The sequence below is a fragment of the Oryctolagus cuniculus genome, chromosome 1 (genome assembly GCF_051225735.1).
Source record: "Oryctolagus cuniculus isolate XC-2025 breed Fujian yellow rabbit chromosome 1, ASM5122573v1, whole genome shotgun sequence".
Taxonomy (NCBI): domain Eukaryota; kingdom Metazoa; phylum Chordata; class Mammalia; order Lagomorpha; family Leporidae; genus Oryctolagus; species Oryctolagus cuniculus.
In genome coordinates this window covers 14,700,150-14,713,603 of record NC_142867.1, presented here as the reverse complement: position 1 = coordinate 14,713,603, position 13,454 = coordinate 14,700,150, and positions in this window count along the sequence as shown.

The following is a 13,454-nucleotide window of genomic DNA, read 5'->3' as shown; positions in this document are numbered from 1 at the left end:
GTGCCAGCCCCAACAAATCTTTTTTTTAAAGATTTATTCATTTGTTTGTTAAACAGAGTTTCAGAGAGAGAGCGAGAGAGATAAGGAGAGACAGACAGACAGAGAGAGACTCCATCTGCCGGTTTACTCCCCAAATGACTGCATGGCTAGAGCTGGGCTGATCTGAAGCCAGGAGCCAGGAGCCAGGAGCTTCTTCCCATGTTGTGCAGGGGCCTAAGCACTTGGACAACCTTCTGCTGCTTACCCAGGCACATTAGCAGGGAGCTGGATCAGAAGTAGAGCAAATGGGACTTGATCCAGTGCACATATGGGATTTTGGCACCACAGCTGGTGGCTTTACCCTCTATGCCACAGCCCAGCCCCAAAGATTCAAATCTGTTTTTCTCTGGGACAAAACTCTTCCCCCTCCCACGTACCTGCTGAGTCTCAGGACACTGTGCTTTCTAGATGGAGGCAAAACAGAAGGAGTCAGGGCCCTTGCCTTCCATTTGCTAAGAGGAGACTGATCCAGGCAAAACCAGAGAAGGGGTAAAATTCAAACTAGGATGCGCTCCACTAATTGAGGAGGAAGACTGTCTATAGTAGAAGACAGCAGGCCGGCGCCGCGGCTCACTAGGCTAATCATCCGCCTAGCAGTGCCGGCACACCAGGTTCTAGTCCCGGTCGGGGCACCAGATTCTGTCCCAGTTGCCCCTCTTCCAGGCCAGCTCTCTGCTATGGCCCGGGAGTGCAGTGGAGGATGGCCCTTGGGCCCTGCACCCCATGGGAGACCAGGAGAAACACCTGGCTCCTGGCTTCGGATCAGCGCGATGCGCTGGCCGCAGCGTGCTGGCCGCCGTGGCCATTGGAGGGTGAACCAATGGCAAAAAGGAAGACTTTTCTCTCTGTCTCTCTCTCACTGTCCACTCTGCCTGTCAAAAAAAAAAAAAAAAAGAAGAAGAAGAAGAAGACAGCATAAAAGGCTTTATGAAAACAAGGAGCTGGTTCCTGTCTCAGTGGAAAGGAGAGGAATAAAAGAGAAGGAAGCTGGCATTCAGATGGGAGGAATGGCATGAGAAAAGGTGTGGAAGTATGCTCAGGACAGTTTCATTTTGGTGGCTGCCAAGCCCATGGTGCCAGAGGATGCATTCTGAGCCCAAGCTGTCCCTGTGACATGCTGGGTACCAGCCACAGGGTCTGCATCTCAGAGAAGCAGTGTGGTTCTCCCTGGATCTGTTCTGCAGCCTGGTTTTGATCTTGAGTCTGGTTCTGTAGTCCCTCCTGCAATTTTATGAGCTATCTCATTTCCTCTCAATAAACTCATTTTTCTACTCTGATCAACCCAGGAGGGTTTCTGTTGCCTGCTACAAAGAGCCCTGACTGATGCTGATGTGCAGCATTTAGCGCAGGAACTGACATTTAATTACTGCTCAATAAATGAATGCGACTCATATTATTAGGCCCAGAAGTGATCAGAGTCTCTGGGGTTGATGCACATTAATCAAAGTCTCAAGAGACTGAAGTCTACATCTGGTCCCAATAATATCATTTAAGTCCACCTACACACACAAGGGGCCTACTTGCCTGGTCAGCACATTCTGTCCCTGCATCACAAGCTGCAGTTTGCGCAGAAGACCTGGATTCTAAAAGGAAGCAAAGAGCTGGAGGTTTTGGGGTCTCATGCTTTTGGGCAAGAGGGGGCTGAGGCCCACCATCTCAGCCTCAGCCTCAGCTTTGCCTCCTTCCCCAAGATTCCATCAACACCACCCGATCCTGAGCCTCACAAAGCCCCCTTTTGGAGTCCAAAGTTACTGCAGAGTTTAGATGCTCCAGCAGTCACTCACCTCGGTATCTGCGCTCCTGTGGGGGACACTAACAGATCAGCCCTGCCTTTCATCTTTCCTGGGCATTATCCCAATCTAGCCCCTGCTTCAGCCTGTCAAAGGGCAGAACTGGCACTCTTCTGTGCAACTGGTATCACACGTGTGTCCCAGGCACGGAGCACAGATCACCTGGGCATCATGGCCAATACTCAGAGGCTGCTTTATGTCCTTCACACGCACAGCCCTCAACTCGTGGCAGTTTGAAGGCAGGAAGCACTGCAGCTCAGGCTCCCAACTCATACCATTCAGGCCTCATCTCCACATGCATCCCTCCCCGTAACCTGCACCAGGGTTTCTCAATCTGGAAACACGAACAGACTTCAAGGAGACATGAACCTTGCAATCATAGACTGTGTGTGATGTGATGCTTCTAGGTGAGGGTCAAAACTTTCCATTCTTTCATAACCTTTCTTTTTTAAATTTTTTTTTATTTTTTTGACAGGCAGAGTAGACAGCGAGAGAGAGAGACGGAGAGAAGGTCTTCCTTTGCCGTTGGTTCACCCTCCAATGGCCGCCGTGGCCGGCACACCATGCTGATCCAAGGGCAGGAGCCAGGTGCTTCTCCTGGTCTCCCATAGGGTGCAGGGCCCAAGGATTTGGGCCATCCTCCACTACATTCCCAGGCCACAGCGGAGAGCTGGCCTGGAAGAGGGGCAACTGGGACAGAATCCGGCGCCCCGACCGGGACTAGAACCTGGTGTGCCGGCGCTGCAGGGGGAGGATTAAATATTGAGCCGCAGCGCCAGCCTCATAACCTTTCCAAAAGCCAAAAACAAATAAACAAACAAACAAACAGACAAAAAAATCCTCTGGCTTTACTGTCTCCAAAAGGCAGGAATGACCCTGCCATCCTTTGTCACCAACAGATTCCTGTTTGACTCTTGTGATAGAATTCTAAGATGCCCTCCAAGATCTCCAGCCATGCAGCACATAAAATGTACAATCCTTAGGGCTATGAATATGATTGATTTCATTCTGGTGGCTTTGTCAGGAATGAAGACTATCAGCGGTAACAAGATGAGCCCTTTGAAAGGACCTGGACAGTTCCTGAGATCAGAGATTCCAGGCATGGGGAGAAATCAACCCAAAGGAGATTCTTTGTTGCTGGCTTTGAGAATGGAGGAGACATGTGGCAAGGAAGAGGGGCAGCCTCGAGGTTCTGAATGTTCCCCACTTCTGACAGCCAACAAGGAAACAAGGACTTCAATCTGACAACCTCAAGGAACCGATTCTACCCAAACCACACAAGCTTGGAGGAGGACCCTGAGGTCCAGGAGATCCCACAGCCCACCCAACATCCTGATTTTGGCCTTGGGGGACCCAGAGCACAAAACCCAGCCTTGGGGTACCCACACTTCTTATAGAGCTATGAGTTGATGGCTGAATGTTGTTTGAAGTCTCCATGTGGGTGGTGATGTGTTAGCTGGAATGATGACGCCTGCAGTGCTCAAGACCCATCTCCTTCCCAGGAGTAAACTCATGGTTGGTGCTGCTGGTGGGGCGATCAGTCCAGAGAAGTATTCCAAAGGAGTGGGCTTGAGGACTGGCTGGCAAAGAGCCCGGGGACAGCGCAGCAGGGAAGGTGAAGAGAGCGGAGCCTCCGTTCAGCTCAAGGTCTCAGCACTGCTCGCCTCAGGCTGCAGGAAGCCAAGAAGCCCCTGGTAGTTCCAGTTCTGCTCAGGAGGATTCCTCTGGCCCTCAGAGAAGCTCCAGGGGCTTGATCTCCAGAGCTGATCAACTGCCTGATAGCCAGGCTTGGTCAACATCCCCACAGGGCAGATAAGAGGTGGTGAAAGGGCTAACACCATCCCAGGGTGAGCAGCTCAGGAGATAGGGACCTGACCGTTGCTCTGTGAAATCAGCCTTGACAACAGCTCCTCTGACACTTCTCTATTTGCACGTCCCAGTGACTGACAGAGGCCAAGAGGACTGACAAGCTGGAGCTGGAAGCGTCCTTAGAGATGATCCAGGGTGGTCTCTGTGTCTCAGATGTGGACCTAGGTATCCTGATTCCCAAGTCAGCATTCTTCCCACTCCCTGCTACAGGTTAACTTCCCTCCCCTGCAGGCCTCTACTCTCCCAGAGACAGAGAACACTCAGCAAGCTTCGAAGGAACCCGTCTTTGCAGCAGTGCCCCTACCCCACCCCACCTCCCACCTCCCCACAGCCCCAGTCCATCTACTTCTTCCTCACTGGCCCACACCAGCATGTCTGGTAACATCTCAAAGCCTATTATCCCCAGGCTCACCCTCAAAGTCTTCCCATACACTAGCAATTAATCCAAACTCATCGCCAGTGCCTGCAAGGCTCTCCAGGGTTGGGTTCTTGCCTACTGATGCAACCTGACCAGAAGGAGTGATCCCTGCAGCTCCACTGGCCAAGCTAAAGCCTTTACATTGACTTCTTCCCATCTGTCAGGTCTCAGATTAATGTCACCTCCCTGAGATGCCTCCTCTGGGAACTCTTTTGACGGAAGCCCACCCTCCCCACTCTCTTATCTGTTCACGTTGTTCCATATCATTCCACTGATTTCCATCATAATAGTGGCCAAAATGATATGGTTGTGTTTATCTCTTGGTTTCTTGTTTGTTTTCTGTGTCCCCCAGCAAGAAGTGAATGTTACGACAACAGGGACCTTCACTGCCTAGAACCCTGCCCATGGCAGGAGCTTTTCTATTATGTGTTGAATGAACTGCTCAGTTGAGCTGATTGACTTTACGCCCTGGAGAAAGTCCAGCTGAGTTTCAGAGTTAAGTGTATTCGTTGGGATTCTACAGGTACTTTCTGAGCCTCTCTCACCAGGGAGGCAATCCTGGGCCAGCCTCAGTGCTCGGAATCATTCATCCACTCGCTCATTCAAAAAAATACCCAGGGGTAATCTCTGATATCAGGGAGGTTTAATTTAACTGATGAATGAGACAAACTTAATGAATCTGTCAGTAAAACAGGTCACTGTATTGAGCAGATCCTTAGAAGTGGAGAGTTGACACCATCTAGAAGACAGGAGCTTTCAGGGTCGTGGGAGTCACTAAAAGGCAAGGGTGGGCAGAGAGGATTTCCTGGAAGAGGCTCTTTGACTGAGCTCTGAGGCTGACAGATGGGACAGAGTGGGCAGTGCACAAGTGCAGGCACTTCAAGTGACCAAACTGTGGCCTGGGACTGCTGGAATGTCAGCCAGGATATAGACAATTTGCTGTTTCCCGGAGGCTGAGTGGAAGAACAAAGTGGCCTCTCTGCATCAAGGCTGAGCTCCTCCCAGCAAGCTGGCCTCTCCCTCCACCCCTTCTTACTCCTCACCCCGTAGAAATCCGGTTCCTATTCTCCCCACTCAACACTGAAACTGCTGTTGCCAAAATCACCACTGACCACCCAGTTGCCAAACCCAACAGACGCTCTGCAGTTCCTGCCCTTGTGCCCTCTGCTGTAGGTGATACCTCCACACTTCCTTCTTAACGTCTGTCTCATTCAGCAACAGCCTTTGCAGCCACTGACTCCCAGTTCCTGCTCATGGGTTCCTCATCTTCTTGCTTAAGTTAAATGGGCGGGGGGCTCACCTGGCTTCTTGAACTCTGAACTACACACATGTTCCATGAGCCATTTCAGGTACTCTCACAGCTCGAGCTACCAGACCACAGGCTAGTCACCCCCAAATCTACCCCTGAGCTGCGTGGTCAACCAATAAGCTTCTTCACTTTAGAATCCCACGAGTGTTGTGAATTCAATACAACTCAGACTGAACACAAGGTGCACACCCACATCCCCACATCAAACTTCTCCTTCTCTTCTTGGGACCACTTTCTTGCAAGAAATCATCACTTTCCACCCAGACCTCCTGGAACCATCCTTCCCCCTCCTGCTCCACCCCTTACACATCCAAAAATCACTGTGCTCTTTCTTTACCAGCTTATCGTCCCACCCCCTCACTCCCTCTGCCACTCTCCTCGCTGAGTGCTGACTGTCTTTGACTTAGACAACTACCAACTTACTTTTCCTGCCCCCAGTCTTACCACCCTCCCCTACCTCCAATGCATTCTCCATGCGCTGCCCAAATGAGCTTTCTAAAACCCAGAGCTAATCACACAAACATTTTTTTAAATTAGTCTTTCTCGCTCCTGGGCAAATACTGTGTGTGTGTTTGTGTGTGTTCTTGTCTCTACTTACCCTACCCTTGGCACTACTGACAACTTGGACTGGTTACTTCTTTGTTAGGGGTACTGTCCTGTGCATCATTAGAAGTTTAAAATCTGGGCCGGCGCCGCGGGTCACTAGGCTAATCCTCCGCCTTGCGGCGCCAGCACACCAGGTTCTAGTGCCGGTTGGGGCGCCGGATTCTGTCCCGGTTGCCCCTCTTCCAGGCCAGCTCTTTGCTGTGGCCAGGGAGTGCAGTGGAGGATGGCCCAAGTGCTTGGGCCCTGCAGCCCATGGGAGACCAGGAGAAGCACCTGGCTCCTGCCATCGGATCAGTGCGGTGCGCCAGCCACAGCGTGCCAGCTGCGCCGGCCATTGGAGGGTGAACCAACGGCAAAGGAAGACCTTTCTCTCTGTCTCTCTCTCTCACTGTCCACTCTGCCTGTCAAAAAATAAAAATAAATAAATAAATAAATAAGAAGTTTAAAATCTGTCTCTGTCCCTGCTAATGTTACCTTCTGCCCCTGGTTGTGGCAATCAAAATGTCTCCAGACAATCCCATGTAACTTCTTAGGTGGAAAATCACACCCAACTGAGAGCCATGGCTTTACAACTTTAACTCCTCAAACACTGAATACGCACACACTGACTGCTCCCATCACACTGAACTCTGCCATTCCCCTAACATGCCCTGATCGCATCAGGCCTCCATATTTTTGCACCTGCTACTCTATTTGTCCAGAATGATCTTTCCTCACTAACCACTGTGCTTATCCCTTCTCTTTATCTGGGTCTTGGCCAAGGACCACCTCTTCTATGAAGGCTGCCTTGACTTCCAGAGAGTGGAGATTAACTGGCTCTTCTCTACCCCAGAGCCTGTCCAACATCATCGCACCTCTTCTCATGCTGTTTGCCCGGTAGGGCCTGAGCCTTGCTTGATTCACCTATGTATCTCTGGAAACGTGATAGAGGCTCAGTTCGTACTTGCTGAGTTAAGTGAATAAATGATGAAAAGCACCTCTTGTCCAAGTTCCACATGAATTGAACTGGGCAATGCCCCTTGCAGTGAGATCTTAGGTAGGAATTTTAAAAATGGTAACAACTACACAACCACTACTTAGCAATTACTTTCTATGTGCTAAGCATTTTAAGTGCTCATTATCATTTAATCATCTAAACAACGCTAAGAATCATTGTCATCTCCAAATTAGCTACAAAAAGATTGAGGCTTGGAATGGTTAAGCTATTTGTCAGGTAAGCATTAGATCCAGGATTGGATGGAGACCTCCCACTGTTACCTTTCATGGTGGCGAATAGCATGCTCCTTCTCCAATATAAGGGGTATCACAGCAGTCTGTAAGTTACAGGAGGAAGGTGGTGATATGGGAAGCGTGAAGAATGCAGTCCAAGGGTTGGAAAACATTCTATCTCTATTCCCGGCTCTTGGCTTGTGAGCTGAACCACCTCTGGAACTTCAGGATAAGCAGTGAGGTCAGAGTGCAATGATCTCCTAAGGGCCCGGAACATGGCAGGTCTTCATCAAATAATCTGCCCTGAATATTCTCCCCACCCCAGAAAACTTAAGTGATGGACCAATGCCACACGCTAGCAAACGGTGCGGCCTGGACAAGAACACTAAATCATCCACCATCCACAAGAAGAGATTTTTCTGAGCTTTTTCTACATATGAGCTCATCCCTACACAGGACAAGCCACAGTGCTCTCCATTGAAGAGCATCTGGAATTCTCTCTCTCTCTCTCTCTCTCTCTCTCTCTCTCTCTCTCCTGCCCCCCCCCCCCAAGCACCAAGGACACAGATGGCCAATGAAAGACCCGGTTACTGCCTGCGTGGAGTTCCCAGCCTAAAGGAAGACCCACAGTCGGGTTTTTTCAACGTATGACCACACATTAGACTGCAGCGGTGATGAGGCCTGCGCTGGAGGGGTGCCTGCGGCCGTGAAAACCTGTGCTGGGTAGCAGGCTGGGACAGAAGGCACATCTATCTGACCTGAGCAGACTGCGCTGTAGGAGCTGACTAGGGGTCGGGTGGGATGCAGCCCAAGCACAGTCATCAGAACTGTTTTACTGGCCTCGCAACGTGATTTTGCACATAGAATGAGTGCCGCTGCCACAAATGAAGGGCCTACCGGATTCCTGAGCTGAGCCCTGTTAATACCCAGACCCAAGGGTCTCCACTCCTCTCTGAGGGAGGCCCTCTAGCCCCCATCCTCAGGGGAGGAGAGAAAGACAGGGGGGGGGTGGGAGTCATGTGGCTTGCTCAAGGACGCCCGAGACCAGCGAGTGAGACCAGAGCTGTCTGATCACACTTGTCCCCTGAGTCCCTCTGGGCCCAAGCTTGGGGCTCCAGAAGAAATAGCCCTGGCCCCCTGCTATTTGACATTTGTGTGCACTTAGATTTTCTGCATTGACTGCTGGTGAAACAAAAGTAGTGCAAAAATTGAATATGAAGATTGGTATTTTCATTGCCTTCAGCTTAAGATTTGGGGTAATTAGGAAGTCTTTTTTTTTTTCCTGCCTTTGAAGTTTTCCCATTCCAATAGTAAAGAACGCCTTGGGACACTTCGTTAGGTACAAGGCAGTGTGGGCAAATGTTTACAGGGTGGCTTTCTGACCTGAACCGAGGTGATGGCATTCCAGACACCACCAGGCGTAAAATATGGACATGCCTCACTCCACCTTCCTCCTGGGACACCACACGTATTGCGAATAATATCCCTCCGGGCGGTTTATTCTGAACATGCACTGCCTATGTGCCAGCTTCTCTTTGAAGTGCCTGATGTTCACTGAGTCACTTACTCCTTACAGCTGTGTAACGCGTGCTTATCATTACACCATTTTACAGATGTAGAAATGGAGGCACCGTGAATGTAGGTGCCAGGGCTTGCGTGGGAAGGGCTGGAAGACCAACTCCAGAGCCTGGGCCACTTCTCTTTGTTTCCAAGGTTTCCTCCTGCTCCTTGCAGCAAACCTCTGTGGTGCTTCCTATCTCCATGACAGGTGGGGAAGCTGAGACTCCATGTGGCTGCAGGTTGCTGTGGGCTCACACTGCTGGCCGGCACCTGCAGGGCCCAGAGACTTCCCTACACACCAGACTAACTTCAGGCTGTAAGGTAACCCTGGCCCAGGAAACAAAATACCACATGGCCTCTGACTGGAAGTTTTGAGTGTAGAAAATAAAAAGTCAACATTCCTGGAGCAGGGGCTGACTTAATTGCCCTGCCCACCAGGGGCAGTGGTGTGGACTGAATTACCCTAGAAGCCATCAGATATATTCATTGTGTGAACCTTTCATCGCCAGCAAAGGACCAGAGACCCTGTGCTTTAAAGCATGGGTAGGACATGTCCTTCCCCAAGCATGTTAGTGGAAGGACTCCCTGCTGTGTCCAGAGTCACGCTGGGTACAGTCAGGAGTCATCAACCCTCTGCAAGTGGCAGGACATGACCACTTGGGGTCCTCGATCCAAGCTGTGAGTTTAGGAGATCAGCAGCACCTGGGCAGTTGGCAGGCAGCACCTTCAGCCAAAGAACGGTGACACCACAGGATGGACGGTGACTCAGAGGTGACTCTGGGAACCCCCAGAGTGGTTCTTCTTGGATAAGCCCCCATGACAGCACCTTGCTCATGCCTCTGAGTTTCACTGTCACTCATACTGTCCGGTCTGCTGCTCCAGGCTGCCCCATGGTTCACTGTCATCTGGAATCTCTGTGCCGGCCGCTACGGGAAACAGAAAACAAGGGGGACATCATCCAGGAAGTGTGTGAGTGTAGGGGAGGTCCCGCAGTAGGGTGGCTGGGGGTGAATAAGACACGTCATGGCCATCATGGAGTTTGTAAGCAGATGCTTAAAATCATGGGTTAATGACCACTAGACGATGTACAGGAAAGCTTATGGGTTGTTTTAAATGTCGCGCACACCAACCTGTCACTCAAGATTATCTCTGAGTAGTGTGACAGCAGCAGTGTTGCTTCAGGCAGCTCTTTATTTTCTGGTCTTTGCTACAACCTTACATTTTTTTACGTGAAGAAAAGCATCAAGGTAATGACTAAAATAAACGTGACCTTGGAAGTCAGACAGCTCTGTGTTAAGTAATCCTATGGGCAGGTGTTTGGTGTAATGGTTAAGATAGAGCTTTAAGTGACCGAAACCCATAACTGAGTGCCCGGGTTCTTTAGTCCTGGATCTGCTCCGGATTCCAGACTCCTGCCCATGTGGGCTTTGGGAGGCTGCCAAGGTGGCTCAAGTATTTGGTCCCTGCCACTCATGTGGGAGATCTGAATTGAGCACCCAGTTCTTGGCTTTGGCCTGGCCCAAATCTGGCGTTTACAAGCATTTGAGGAATGAACCAGAAGCCTGGAGATCTCTCTCACACACACATAAATAAATCGAATAAGTTTTAAAAAGTGAGAAAGTACCAGCTCCATGGGGCACCAGTTGGTGAACCTAACTTTCCTCATCTGTAACGTGGGGCTGCTCATGCATGCGTCCCTGGGTTTCAGGTTTACAAGAAGTCGTCACCCAAGGACCCACGTCATTCCACGGGCTGCTCTTTTTCTGTGCAAGGTGCCATTGTCTTCGAGAAGGCCCAGCTGGGCACCCTGGGACACTGGAGGCACAGCCACTTGCAGTCCCTCCCTGCTGAGCCTGGTGGCAGGAGACAAGGGTTACGCAGAAACCTGTCGCTGAGTGAAATCACAACTTGTGCAAACCCCTGGCTGGCCGGCTTCCTCATCTGAAGGATCTGGTTGTACCTGTGGGAGGCGTTGGGGGAGGGGCTCTCAGGCAGAACCGCAAGGCTGTGCTCATGGACTGCTTTTCTGACTGCCTCTCCTCTTGCTCTGACTCAGGAGATAGGTATTCTCTGCACTGCTTGGGAAACTTAGGCAGTTTATTTCTTAATTAAAAAAAATTTTTTTAATAACAGCTTGAGGAGTTGGCATTGCAGCACAGAAGGTTAAGCCACCACTTGCAAAGCCAGCATCCCATATCAGAGGGTCAGGTTGAATCCTGTCTGCTTTACTTCTGATCCAGTTACCCTGCTAATGTGTCTGCGATGGCACTGGAAGATGGCCCAAGTGCTTCGGCCCCTGCATCCACCTGGGAGAGCCACATGGAGTCCCTGGCTCCAGCCTGGTTCCAGCCTAGCTGTTTCAGACATTTGAGGAGTGAACCAGCAGATGGAAGATTCTCTCTCTCTCTCTCTCTTTCTCTGCATCCCCCCCATCACTATAACTTCAAATAAACAAATGAATCTTTTTTAAAGAGAAGCTTGAGGGGCTGGCACTGTGGCGCAGTGGGTTAAAGCCCCAATCTGAAGCACTGGCATCCCATATGGGTGCCGGTTCGAGTCTCAGCTGCTCCTCTTCCGATCCAGCTCTCTACTATAGCCTGGGAAAGCAGTGGAAGATGGCCCAAGTCCTTGGGCCCCTGCTCCCATGTGGGAGACCTGGAAGAATCTCCTGGCCCCTGGCTTCAGATCAGCTCAGCTCTGGCCATTTGGGTCATTTGGGGAATGAACCAGCAGAATGAAGACCTCTCTCTCTCTGGCTCTACCTCTCTTTGTAACTCTGTCTTTCAAAATAAATAAAATAATTTTTTAAAAAAGGAAAAAAGCTTGAGATATGATATGCATACCATACAGTTCATGCATTTAAAGCATAAACTTTAGTGGTCTTTTAGTGTATTCAGACCTCTGTGACCATCACCACTATACATTTTAGAAAGCTGTCACCCCTTCCCCAAAGAAACCCCTTACACATCAGCAGTCACTGCCCATTCCCTCCTCGCCCAGGCACCACCAGTCACCTGTCTGTCTCTGTCAAAATGCAGCCATTCTGGATACTTCATAAATGAAATCAAATACTATGAGGGCACTTTTTAAAAATGTTATTTGTTTGGGCTGGCACAGTGCCTCACTTGGCTAATCCTCGGCCTGCGGTGCCAGCACCCCGGGTTCTAGGTCCGGTCGGGGCACCAGATTCTGTCCAGTTGCTCCTCTTCCAGGCCAGCTCTCTGCTGTGGCCCGGGAGTGCAGTGGAGGATGGCCCAAGTGCTTGGGCCCTGCACCCGCATGGGAGACCAGGAGGAAGCACCTGGCTCCTGGCTTCAGATCGGCACAGCGTGCCAGCCGTAATGACCATCTGGGGGGTGAACCAATGGAAGGAAGACCTTTCTCTCTGTCTCTCTCTCTCTACTGTCTAACTCTACCTGTCAAAAAAAATGTTATTTGTTTGAAAGGCAGAGCAACAGAGAGAGAGGGAAAGATGGGGAGAGAGAGAGAGAGAGATCTTCCAGCTGCTGGTTCACTCTCCAAATGCTTGCAACAGCCAGGGCTGGGTCAGAGAGAAGCCAAGAACTAGGAACTCCACTGAGGCCCCCCACAGGGGTGGTGGGGACCGAGGGACTTGGGCCATCCTCTGTTGTCTTCCCAGGTGCAGTAGTAGGGATCTGGATCAGAAGCGGAGCAGCTGAGACGCAAACCAGAGCTCCCACATGAGATACCAGCTGCACAAGCCATGGCTTAACCTGCTGTGCCACAATGTTGGCCTCCATAGGAGAGCACTTTGAAAAATTCTTGATAAAATAGCATTAAAAGACATGTTTATTTTGGTGCAAAAACAAGTTTTGGACCTGTGCATAGTTTTTTTCATGAAGTTTTGAAGATCGTTCATATGTGAGCTCCTGACTGGCCTCTTTTCACTATTCACTATCTATTCTCAAGTTCACCCATGTCATGGCAGGTGTCCGACTTCATTTCTTTCTGTTGATAAATAGTATCTATTCCATGGCATGGATACGCTAGTTATCCCTTCACTAGTTGCTGGACCCAAGACTGCTTTCTCACTTCACTATCTGATCTGTCATTCCAGCTGTGGTACTTTCATTCCCTACCACACACCAGGCAACTGACTCATTTCTAGTCCTTAAAAAACATCCCACAGTGGGAGTCTGTTTCTCCCATTGTACAGTCAGAGAAACTGAGATGTTGTGGGGAGATGGCTCATCCAAGTCATAGTAGTAAATGACAGAGATGAGATTAAAAATGGTTCTTCCTGCCACAACCCCTTCCGATGTGCCTAACTCTTTCCAGTTGAGTCTGAGGCCAGAACAAGAAAGAAACTCCTCCTGCAATGCTCCTGAGTTCCACAAGCCTTAACTGGCACCAAGCAGATGGCAGGCACTCCTTAGTCACTGAGCCAGGCGAGACTCAGACCCCACCTCCTGGAGTTTGCTGCCCAGGCGAGGGAGGCAGGTGCCAGTTCTCAGGAAGGATGTGACCCAGTGCCAGGGACTTGGAGCCGCTGGAGGGCCCAGGGAAGGATTCCGGGAAGAGACCGCCTTCTGAGCGTGATTCCAGCAGGTGGGGCGGATCTCCTGCGCAGAGATAGGGCCAGCTGCCCCTGCAGAGGGATCGGTGTACACACAGACCCAGAGATCAAGAACAT